Raw genomic sequence first — 13018 nt, forward strand, 5'->3', positions numbered from 1 at the left:
CTGATGGTTAGTGATGTTGAGCATTCTTTCATTTACCTATTGGCCATTTGTATGTCTTCTTTTGAGAAATTTATATTTATGTCCTTTGTTCATTTTTTTAATAGGATTGTCTTTTTTACTGTTGAGTTGTTTGAGTTCCTTATATATTCTGGATATTAGGCCTTTGTCAGATGAATAGTTTGCAATTATTTTATCCCATTTAACAGGTTGCCTCTTTGTAGATTGTTTTTGTTTGTTTCGCTTTCAAGAAGCTTTACAGTTTTAGCTTAATATAGTCTCATTTGTCTATTTTTGTTTTTGTTGCCTGTGCTTTTGAGGTATTAGCCATACAATGTTTGCCTAGATCAACGTCCTGAAGTACTTCCCCTATGTTTTCCTCTAGTAGATGTATAGTTTTAGGGTCTTACATATAAGTCTTTAATTCATCTTGAGTTGATTTTTGTATATGATGAGAGACAGAGGTCCAGTTTCATTCTTCTGGTTATGAATAACCAATTTTCCTGTCCCCATTTATTGAAGAGCGTTTCCTTTCCCCAATATATGCATGTGATAACTTTGTTGAAAATCAGGCTATAGGTATGTGGCTTTATTTCTGGGTTCTCAATTCTGTTCCATTAGTTTATGTGTCTATTTTTATACCTATATCATGCTGTTATGGTGACCATAGCCTTGTGATATATTTTGAAGTCAGGTAGGGTGGTACCTCTAGCCTTGTTCTTTTTGCTCAGGATTGCTTTGGCTATTTGGCTTCTTTTATGGGGGCCATAAAAATTTTAAGAATTTTTTTCTAATTATGTGAAAAAAGATGTTAGTATTTTGCTAGGCATTGTCTTGAATCTGTATACTGTTTGGGGCAGTATGGTCATTTTAATGATATATATTCTTCAAATCCATGAGAATGAGATGTATTTCCATTTGTTTGTATATACTTCAGTTTCTTTCATCAGTGTTTTGTGGTTTATCTTGTAGAGGTCTTCCACCTACTTGGTTGAATTTATTCCTAGGTATTTATTTTAGCTATTATAAATGAGATTACCTTCTTGATTTCTTTCTTAGTTAGCTCATTATTGATATATAGAAATGCTGTTGATTTTTTTATATTGATTCTGTATTGGAGTTAATCTCTCCCTTTAGATCTAATAATATTTGCTTTATATATCTGGGTGCCTTAATGTTGGGCTCATGTGTGTTTAGAATTGTTATGTCCTCTTGCTGAATTGGTCTCTGTATTACAAAATGACCTTCTTTATTTCTTTTTATGTTTTTGAATTAAAGTCTGATTTATCTGATATAAGTATAGCTACTTCTGCTCTTTTTTGGTTTACAATTGCATGAAATACCTTTTTTACTTTACGGTAGATCTTTTAAGTCTACTTACTTTAAGTATATATATGTCTTTACAGGTGAGATTAATTTCTTATAAGTAGCATGTACTTGGGTTGTTTTATCATCCATTCAGCCAGTCTGTATCTTTTAAGTGGAATGTTTACATTCAAGTTATTATTGGTATGTGAGGGCTTATTTCTGATATTCATTAATTTATTTCTGCTTGTTTTATATATCTCACTCTTATGGTTTATCATTGTGGTTTGGTGGTCTTCTGTAGTGGTAACATTTGAATCTTTTCTCTTCTTTGTGTGTTTACTTCACCAGTAGGTTTCATATTTTTGTCTATTTTCATAATAGCAGATACCATTTATTTTACTTCTAGTCATAGGACTCCCTTTATTGTAGACCTAGACTAGTGCTGATTAATTCCCTCAGCTTTTGCTTGTCTGGGAAAGACTTTATTTCTCCTTAATTTACTTCTCCTTTGTTGGATATAGTATTCTTGGTTAGCAATTTTGTTTGGTTTTGTTTTTGTTTTACCTTTCAGCACTTTGAATTTATCTACCCATTTTCTCCTGGCCCATAAGGTTTCTGCAGAGAAATCTGCTGTTAATCTGATGGAGGGTCCTTTATAAGTAACTAGACACTTTCTCACACTGTTTTTAGAATTATCTCTTTGTCTTTGAATTTTGATAGTTTGACTATAATGTGCTATGCAGAAGAACTTTTGAATTGTATCTCTTTGAGGATCTCCAAGCTTCCTGTGTCTCAATGTCTGAATCTCTTGTTAGATTTGAGAAATTTTCAACTCTTATTTCGTTAAATAGGTTTTCTTAACCATTTCATTTTCCTTTTGCCTTCTGAAACACAAAAGTTTAAATATATGTCTGCTTATGGTGTTTCACAAGTTACACAGCTTTTGTTCACTTTTAAAATTCTTGTTTCTTTATTTTCCTCAAACTAGATGATTTCAAAAGACCTCTCATCAAGTTCTGAAATGCTTTCTTCTGCTTGATCTGGTCTATTGTTGAAGCTTTTTGAGTTTGTTTTGTATTTCATTCAATGAATTTTTCAGTTCTGGAATTTCTGTTTCATTTTTATAATACCTATCTTCTTTGGCAAATTTCTCGTTCACATCCTAAATGTTTTTCTAATTGCTTTGCATTGTTTTCCTCTTGAATTTCACGGAGCTTTTAAAAATCAACACTTTAATTTTTTTCCATGATTTTGTAAACTTCTTTTTGATTGGAGTCTATTGCTGAATAATTACTGTGTTCCTTTAGGGATGTCATATTCCCTGCTTTTTCATGTTTCTTGTGTCCTTACATTGATACCTAAGCATCAGGTATAAGAGTCATTTCTTCCAATTTTTTATATTTACTTCCATAGGGGAGGACTTTTTCCTGAACTTATAATGTTGATAGTGTAGGGTACTTTGGCTTTGATTCTGGGTGTGTGCAGTAGTGTGATCTCCATATGATTTCCTCAGCTATAAAAGGGTCAGTGGTGTCTGTCGTTTCCTCAGTGGCTTATGGCACAGCTGTTAGTTAAGGCTTTGGTGAAGTTTCTTGGGGACCAGGATGCCGGTGGGCCAGTATTTGGGCCCCAGTAGTGGCAGTGATGGTAGGCCATGCATGTTTCTCTTGGAACCCCAGGGTGGTGTATTATGCTGGCATTGGTGTTAGCATGTCAAGGCAGGCCAATTCTAGACCCTCAAAGTGGTTTGCTCAGGTGCTTGGAATGGGAGCAGTGGGCCGGGTGGTTGGGTGGGTCCTCAGGCCCCTGGGCAACAGGCATGCTGTGGGTGATGGCAATAGCAGTGGAGAGACAACTTCTGGGTCCCCAGTTGTCCATTTTGGTGTTGACAGTGGTTGCAATGGGCTGGATGGGCCATTCCCCAGGCCTGTAGGTGGTGTGTGGGTGTGGGTGTCAGCTGTGGTAGTAGCAGCAGGTTGGGTGAGCTTGGCCTTTGGGACTCAAGAGGAATGCTAAGGTGCCAATGGTGGCAATCTGGGCTGAACAACCTCAGGCCCCAGATGATACGCTTGTGTCCTGGTGGGAGTAGAGCTAAGCTGGGTGAACCTGTCCTCAGACATCCTGATTGTGCATTCAGGCATTGGCTGTGGTAGGCAGGTGTGGGGTGATTCCTAAGCCGCTGGCAGAATGCTTAGGTAGGGGCAGCAGAGTCTATACTGGGGCCCTGTTTCTGGGGAGGGAGGGGTTGCTTTCAGTGGGAGCAGCCATAAGCAGACAGCTAAAGGGCATCTGCTCCACTTGCAACTTAACCTTAAGAAACAGACCACAACAACAGCAACTTTGGGCAACTGAGTCTGTCCTTGGGGTGTGTTAAAATCTGCAAGTGGCCCTCTGCTGGAGGGGTGGGGTCACCATGCTTTGGTCCCAGTGATGGCAGCAGCTCTCAGAGACTGTGGCTCAGGCAGGGTAGGCTTTCTGCATGACTGTCCCTCTGCTGGGTGGGGCAGGGTCACTGCCAGTGACTCATGCTTTGGCCCTGGTGGCAGCTGCAGGTAGGAAATGTCTATAAGGTTTGGGGGATGTGGTGATGCACAGCTTGTTGAGCCCCAGGGCAGGATGCCATCTGGTGGGGTTTGGGCTCTCAAAATGGTACCTTGCTGTGGCTGCTTAGGGCTTGTGGGTATACAGGGCCATGCTGCCACAGTCTCCAGGCAGCTCCCTATGTCAGTCTTGGGGCCCATGAAGATCAAGGGGCTCTCCTGTGGCTAAGATTGCAAAAGTCCATGGTAGGAATGTGGACTACTGTGGGTCTCTCATTTACCCTTTCCCTGTACTGGGGAGTCTCTCCAGTTCCCTGCTGATTTCAGCCAAGTGGGCTGCCTCTGTTTCCTCTCCCTCCTTTTTGTAGGTGCTTCATATCACTTATCTATTGAATTCCAGTGCTCTTTCTTAGATTATCTATTTGAAGTGTGGTTATATGCTCACTGTTTTGGTGCTTCTTTGTGGAGGAGGTAGGTGGGTACCAGATGCATCTACTCTGCCAGCTTGAAGCCCCTCTTTATCAATTTAAATGTAAAACTATAAATTTTTGAGAAGAAAATAAGATAAAATACTTAGAACAAAAGTCTTAAGACTTCATAGACATGACACCAAAGGCATAATCCATAATTTTAAAAAATTCAATAAATTGGAATTTATCAAAACTAAAAACTTTTGTTCTGTGAAATATCCCTTTAAAAAGATGAAAAGACAAGCAGAGATGAGAAGAATATATCTGCAATCCACATGTATGATAAAAGACTCATATCTGGAATGCATAAAATCTCTCAAAATTCAATAGTCATTTTATGGTTTCAGATCTTACATTTAAGTCTTTAATTCATTTTGAGTTAATTTTTATATACGGTGTAAGGCAAGGATCTAATTTCATTATTTTGCATGTGGATATCCAGTTTTTCCATCAACATTTTTTAAAGAGACTTTCCTTTTCGACATGACACCAAAAGCATAGGCAACAAAAGCAGAAGTAGACAAATGGAATTACATCAAACTAAAGATCATCTGCACAGCAAAGAAAACAACAAAATGGAAAGGCGAGCTATGGAATAGGAAAAGAATATTTGCAAACCATAGATCTTACAAGGGGTTTATATTCAAAATAAAGAAGGAACTCATATAACTCAATAACAAAAATATCAATAATCCAATTTATAAAATGGGCAAAGCACTTGAGTAGACTTTTCCAAAGAAGACATACAAATAACAGGTATGTAAAAATGTGCCCAACATTGTTAATCATCAGAGAAATGCAAATTAAAATCACAATGAGATATCACCTCACATCTGTTAGGAAGGCTATCAAAAAAGGTCAGTGATAAAGAGTAGTCAGAGTATGGAGAAAAGGGAACCCTTGGCACGCTATTGATGGAAATGTAATTTGGTACAGCCAATTATGGAAAAGGGTATGGAAGTTCCTCAAAAAATCAAAATTGGGACTATCATATGATTGAGCAATCCTACCTCTAGACATATACAAAGGAAATAAAATCAATATCTTGAAGAAATCTCTGCATCCCATGTTCATTGTAGCATTATTCACAATAGTCAAGATACGGAAACAACCTAATTGCTTATAGATGGATGAACAGATAATTCTGGTACATACATATAATAGAATATTATTTAGCCCTAAGAAGATAGAAATCCTGCCACATCATGGATGAACCTAGATAATGTTATACTAAGTGAAATAAGCCAGACACAGAAATGCTATATGATCTTACTTATATGTGGAATCTTTAAAGTAGAACTCACAGAAGCAGAGAGAAGAATGGCATTTGCCTGGTACTAGGAAATGGAGGAAGTAGAGCAATGTTGGTCAAAGGGTACAAACTTTTAGTTACAAGGTGAACAAGTTCTGAGGATCTAATATTAGCATAGGTGTTGACAGATGTGTTAATTAATTTGATTGTGGTAATCATTACAATATATGTACATCAAAGGATCACATTGTACATCTTGAATATGTTCAAATCTTTATTTGAAAAATATGTTAAAATAAGAACAAAACTCAATAGTTAAAAAAACACAATCTAATAAGAAAAGAGGAAAATCACACGAAAAGACATTTCAACAAAGAGGAATACAGATAATGAATAAGCACAAAATATTCAACCTCACCAGGCATCAAGAAAGTCCAAATTACAACTGTGATGAGATATCAACACACACCTATTTGAATAGCTAAAATAATGATAATAACAAATGCCTACAACAATGTAGAGAAACTGAATCCTTGATACATCAATCGTAAGAATACACATGGTACAGTCACTATGGAAAATAGTTTGGCAATTTCCTACAAAACTAAAATGTGTTTACCATAGGACTCAGCAAACAGGCTTCTGTGAATTTGTCTCTAAAAATGAAAAAATATGTTCACAAAGCAATCTGTATATGAATGTTAAACTGGCTTGTATCTGGGAGAATCAGTTGGCTCCCCAGATAATTTAGGATTATCATGCTGTGGGTTCTAGTTAACCCGCATTGGGGGTAATTCACCACTCCAAGTGTGGGTTCCAGCTTAACTTGATATTGTATGATTCTGATGGAACTCTTCCATTTTACTGAGGTTGATCGAAATCATAGGCAGAATTCACACAGATTAAAATGGAAGATTCCATTTATGAGAATCACAAGAAAAATTTGACTTTAACACGAGTGGTAGTTACAAACTTTTTAAATAAAAGGAGCATCAGACGTAAAAATATTCGGAGTGACAATATGGAGCTGTTCTTAAGGAATAGTATGCCAAATCTATTGGTATATTATTTTTCAAAATGACTCTTAATGGCTGCTACCAGTCAATATTTTTTAGTATGAACATTTGAAATTTTGTGTGGAGGTAGCATTGTCTGAGTAGTTTCCTTATTCTCATTGAGATGGTCAGAAATATAACAAAGTGTGGGAAGGAAAGGAAGATTTAGCATGGCTGCAGAATATGCCATTTATTCCATGTTCAAAGCAGTAGAAAAGAAACCAAGAAGATGCCTTTATTCTTATGTGAGAATTCTATTGTTCAACATGTTCTAATTATGAAATCTGAACTCAGAAGGATGAAAGAGAAGCTCAATCCACAGTATAAAGTGTATCTTTTCTGGAAATAGTTGTTAACGACTTAAATGGCAGGTTTATGCAACCTCGACTGACCCGATTGTTAAAGTAATAAACTGTAATACTCAAAACAGTCTGCAAAGCCACATTTCTTGATTCGTTTGTGTTCCAGACAAATTAGAAGGCTGTATGGCAGAGGGAGAAAACACTGCTAATCTTTTATGACCTATTGGGTGTTTTCACTGAAATGGAATTGTAAAAACAAATTTCTCAGGTGCAAAAAATATATATGTTGTGCCGTTTTCCTCAATTCAAAATGAATTCATTTATTCTTTAATCACAGAAAAAGAAAAGGCTCTGCAAATTGTGCAAAAGAAAATGTAGGGAATTTCCACAAAAGAGAATTTTAAAATAAAATGAAAAAAGGACTTCATTAATACTTTTATTCTTTTGATGCACACAAGAGAGTTAATAGAAACTGTGGCCAGAGCGATCCAGAATTAATGTCTTATATTTGGAAAATCAACATGTTTGGGAACATGAAAAGAGGTAAGCTATGTGGAATGAAATAATCTTGGGTCATTATGTATCTACAATATTTGCCTCACTCAGGCATACTCAGACATACGTTAAAGACATAACTGTCTCTACTTCCATTTGAGGTTTTTTTTTGTTTTTTCAGTAAATGAAACTCCAACCACAAAAGCAGTTGACTATTTGAAATTACAAAAAAGCTGTCAGAAGGCTTGTGAGGGAGATACATTCACCATAAGCACCAGTGCTAGGAATCTGAGAAGCTTTTTTAATGGATTCAGAGACCTTTAGAAAAAAAAGGTCTCCTTCTCCAGTAATTGAATTTGACACCAAAGTTCTTTGGATGCTAGGGCTGTACAGGGTATTTTCCCATCCACATCTAGGCTAAATTGGAGATGGTGACCTCTGATAGACTAGAGCAATCCAGGAAGTAATAGAAACCTCACTTCATAGAAACTGGTGACAGGTTGGGATTAAATTTTAGGCTGGCCAGGAACCGCCAAACTCTTTCTCAGAGAGTCCACAGCCTTCCAATACAAGGGAGATTTTAAAAAACATTCTACAAATGATTCTTTTTCCAATGCACTCTAATTACATTGAAAATTATAAACTAAGATCACTTAAGGTTTGAGACTCAAACAGGACTTAAATCCAAACAAGATGTCTTAGTTTCCTAACTTCAATACCATTTTACAGAGCTTTGTAACAATGGTGAAGGAGAAATAGTGTGGAATATAGACAGGGGTTTATGCATAAGGATGTTCCTTGAACTGTTGTTTAAAATAGTGAAAAAGCAGACACACCTAAGTATTCAGGAGCAATAATTGGTTAAGCAAGGTGTATAATAGATAGAAGTTTATGTAGTCATTAGAAAGCATCTTTTTAAAGGATATTTAAGTAAGTTTCTCAAGCTACGTTATTGTAAAAGCAATATATAGAATTATACGTCTAATGGATATACAAATACCTGGCTATATAATATATACATAGATTAAAAATTAGAAATTATGGAGTAACAATCAGTAGGCAGTCAGATTACAAATGATTTTCTTTTTATATACTTTTGCTAACTTACAGGTTTACTACAACTAATGTGTACTACTTTATAGCCAGAAATTTGAAAAACAGTATTTGAGAGAGTGAAAATATGGTTATAGTCCTTTGAACCAATAAAATTTTTGTTATATTCACTTATTAATTATTAATATGTTTGTTAGACAAGAATTTATTTAAAACATTGTGTTTGGACTTCTGAGAAAGATCTAGAGAAAACATGTTTGGGTAACTCCTCTCCCAGAAACTCACAGAACAGAATAAAAATGAATTAAAATTACAGAATGAAATTTCACATGTTATAAAACTAGGGAAATGACACAAACCTATACAACAAACCCTAAATAATATCTACAAACTATAATTAAATTTTCCTGTTAGAGAAGTATATGAAGCATCTCCCTAAATAATCTCCCTTAAAGACTAATTGATAGAATAATCTTTTGATATATCTGTAGCATTAGAAATAATAACTTAGTTTGACACAAATTGACTTATAGGGATGTATTATTAAATAAGAAAAGAAGGGCACTGAAAACTATATTTTTATACATATAGAATAGGTAAAGATATATTGTACATTATTGTAGATATAGAATAAGTAAAGACATACATGTACATATCTATTATTTGTAATTATGTATTCCAATACATAAATATATATACACAAATAATTATATATTTATTTTTATAAAACAATGCCTTGCAAACTCTTAATGATAGTGTACAGGCATGGGAAAGAGAAAGAAAGACATAGATTATATGGACATAGAAAAAATATGAAAGAATTGACACACACAAGTGCTGATCTTAACAGAAGAGAGCTACTTAGAAGTCAAATAAAATAATCGAAGTTATGTTTTAAATCATATACATAAACCTCTCCTTCTTGCCGTGACAGTAACTGGTAACTGAACTTGTTTTCCCAACAATTATAAAACTGGACAAAATGTATGAGTCAACTGTTTGCAGATGTTGAAAAACAGCACAGGATGTAATTTTTTAGAGAAGGAAAACATATGAGATAAGCCCAACAGTTTCTCCACAATTGCCCTGATTTTCTGCCTAATGGTATTTTTCTGCCACAGATCAGGAAGGGAAAGCCAAGCAGAGCAGCAGTCTTGCTGAGTTGAGAAGGCAGATACTGTAGTTCCAGACTGCTGAACCAGCTGGAATTTTTAGAGCAAAGCACATGAGAAAAGAGAGCTATATGGTAAAGGGAGAATGAATCTCATCCACTAGAATGCTAGGCTAAGGACTGACTTGATCATGCAACAGGATGAGTGTCTACAAAATCAATCAGAGATTGCCTGCTGCAGGGATGATAGCTAAACAATAATATTTGAGGCTGTGCTGTGTTAGGAGACATTGGAGTTCTATCCCTACTACATTCAAGAGACTACACTAAGCACGGTGCACATTCAATGGATAATAATCATAGCTAGAGTAAGACCCATGCCTTAGAATGTGGTCCAAAACTGAACTAGACCATACTTCACAAAGAATAAAAACAATACCAACAGGATCAAAATAATTTGTCTGCAAAAAAAGTAATTTAACGTCTTTTATAATAAGACAACATAACCCAAACTCCCCACAACGTTCATCTAAAATGTCTAGCACATATTCAAAAATTAGTAGAAATGTGAAAAAAAAAAAAACAAGAAAATGTGATCCACAAGTAGGATAAAAATTAGTTAATAGTAACAGGACCAAAAACGACTTAGCTATTCTGAATAGCAGATAATATTTTTAAACAGCTATTATAAATATGTTTAAAATCTTAAAGAAAAATATGGTTGTAATGAATAAAAGAATGAGAAATTCAACAGAGAAATGTTATAAAAAAGAATCACATAGAAATTTAATAAATGAAGTGAACAGTATCTGCAATAAAAAAAATTCACTAAATGGGCTCCTTATCAGATTGGGAGCAGCAAAGGAAAGAATCAGTGAACTTCAAAACAGATCAATACAATTTTTCCAATGTTAAAAACAGAGAGAGAAAGGATTAAAACAAAATGAACAGAATATCAATAACCTTTAAGAATATATTAAGAGAAAAAAGAGAGAGAATGGAACAGAATAAATATCTGAAGAAGTAATAGTAGAGAATTTCCCAAGTTTAGTGAGAAACATCAATATACACCTCCAAAAAACTAGCAAAATGTAAACAGAAAAAATTCAAACCGATTCAGCCCTAGACACACCATAATCAAAGTGCTAAAAATCAAAGAATAAATTATAAAAGTAGCCAGAGATTAACAATATATTATATACAAAGAAACTATAGTATCAATAGTGGCTGCTGTCTCATGAGAAATAATGAAATTCATTTAAAAAATTGAATAGCATCTTTAAAATTATAAAGGAAAGCAAATGACATTTCATAATATTATATCCAGAGAAAATGTCTTCAAATAAAGGTAAAATAATGATATTTTCAGATAATAAAAACAGAGAATTTGTTATTAGCAAACCTTTACTAAGAAAATTCTAAAACAGCTGCCTCTCCCTGATGCCTCCATCCCAGCACCCATCTTCTCCTGCTCCAATGACTGCACTAGCCTCTAACTAGTCTTGCTGCTTCCACTCTTGCCCTCTTCCAATCTGTTCTCCGTACAGCAGCCAGAGAGATCTTTTACTAATGTAAGTCAGAAGCACTTCCTTGCTTAGAACCATTTAATAGGAGGGTGGAGCCAAGATGCCCAAATAGGAACAGCTCCGGTCTCCAGCTCCCAGCCCCAGCGACACAGAAGACGGGTGATTTCTGCATTTCTGTTTGAGGTACTGGTTTCATCTCACTAGGGAGTGCCTAACAGTGGGTTCAGGACAGTCGGTGAAGCGCACTGTGCGCGAGCCGAAGCAGGGCGAGGCATTGCCTCACTCGGGAAGCTCAAGGGGTCAGGGAGTTCCCTTTCCTAGTCAAAGAAAGGGGAAACAGACGGCACCTGGAATATCGGGTCAGTCCCGTCCTAATACTGCGCTTTTCCAACGGGCCTGGAAAACGGCACACTAGGAGATTGTGTCCCGCACCTGGCTCGGAGGGTCCTATGCCCACAGAGTCTTGCTGATTGCTAGCACAGCAGTCTGAGATCAAGCTGCAAGGCGGCAACGAGGCTGGGGGAGGGGCGCCCGCCATTGCCCAGGCTTGCTTAGGTAAACAAAGCAGCCAGGAAGCTCGAACTGGGTGGAGCCCACCACAGCTCAAGGAGGCCTGCCTGCCTCTGTAGGCTCCACCTCTGAGGGCAGGGCACAGACAACCAAAAACTCAGCGAGAACCTCCACAGCCTTAAATGTCCCTGTCTGACTGACAGCTTTGAAGAGAGTAGTGGTTCTCCCAGCACGCAGCTGGAGATCTGAGAACGGACAGACTGCCTCCTAAAGTGGGTCCCTCACCCCTGAGCAGCCTAACTGGGAGGCACCCCCCCAGTAGGGACAGACTGACACCTCATTCAACCGGGTACTCCTCTGAAACAAAACTTTCAGAGGAACTATCAGACAGCTGAATTTGTGGTCTCACGAAAATCCGCTGTTCTGCAGCCACCACTGCTGACACCCAGCCAAACAGGGTCTGGAGTGGACCTCTAGTAAACTCCAACAGACCTGCAGCTGAGGGTCTTGTCTGGTAGAAGGAAAATTAACAAACAGAAAGGACATCCACACCAAAAACCCATCTGTACATCACCATCATCGAAGACAAAAAGTAGACAAAACCACAAAGATGGGGAAAAAACAGACCAAAAAAACTGGAAACTCTAAAAAACAGAGCACCTCTCCTCCTCCAAAGGAACGCAGTTCCTCACCAGCAACGGAACAAAGCTGGATGGAGGATGACTTTGATGAGTTGAGAGAAGAAGGCTTCAGACGATCAAACTACTCTGAGCTACGAGAGGAAATTCAAAACAATAGCAAAGAAGTTAAAAACTTTGAAAAAAAATTAGAAGAATGGATAACTAGAATAACCAATGGAGAGAAGGGCTTAAAGGAGATGATGGAGCTGAAAGCCAAGTTTCGAGAACTACGCAAAGAATGCAGAAGCCTCAGTAGCAGATGCGATCAACTGGAAGAAAGGGTATCGCTGATAGAAGATGAAATGAATGAAATGAAGAGAGAAGGGAAGTTTAGAGAAAAAAGAATAAAAAGAAATGAACAAAGCCTCCAAGAAATTTGGGACTATGTGAAAAGACCAAACCTACGTCTGACTGGTGTACCTGAAAATGATGGGGAGAATGGAACCAAGTTGGAAAACACTCTGCAAGATATTATCCAGGAGAACTTCCCCAATCTAGCAAGGCAGGCCAGCATTCAGATTCAGGAAATACAGAGAACGCCACAAAGATACTCCTCGAGAAGGGCAACTCCAAGACACATAATTGTCAGATTCACCAAAGTTGAAATGAAGGAAAAAATGTTAAGGGCAGCCAGAGAGAAAGGTCGGGTTACCCACAAAGGGAAGCCCATCAGACTAACAGCTGATCTCTCAGCAGAAACTCTACAAGCCAGAAGAGAG

The 13018-nt window shown here is 37.0% G+C and overlaps 1 long non-coding RNA gene across 1 annotated transcript in view; it reads left to right on the forward strand.

The window, feature by feature from the left end:
• The window catches only part of LOC134735767 (uncharacterized), a 137522-nt gene extending 125265 nt beyond the window's left edge, over nucleotides 1-12257 (forward strand). Inside the window, exon 3 of the long non-coding RNA XR_010119210.1 lies at nucleotides 12245-12257. This is a non-coding gene — a long non-coding RNA (uncharacterized lncRNA). The remainder of the gene's footprint in view (nucleotides 1-12244) is intronic.
• Nucleotides 12258-13018: the final 761 nt, after the last annotated feature.

The sequence above is a fragment of the Symphalangus syndactylus genome, chromosome 2, assembly GCF_028878055.3.
Source record: "Symphalangus syndactylus isolate Jambi chromosome 2, NHGRI_mSymSyn1-v2.1_pri, whole genome shotgun sequence".
Lineage (NCBI taxonomy): Eukaryota > Metazoa > Chordata > Mammalia > Primates > Hylobatidae > Symphalangus > Symphalangus syndactylus.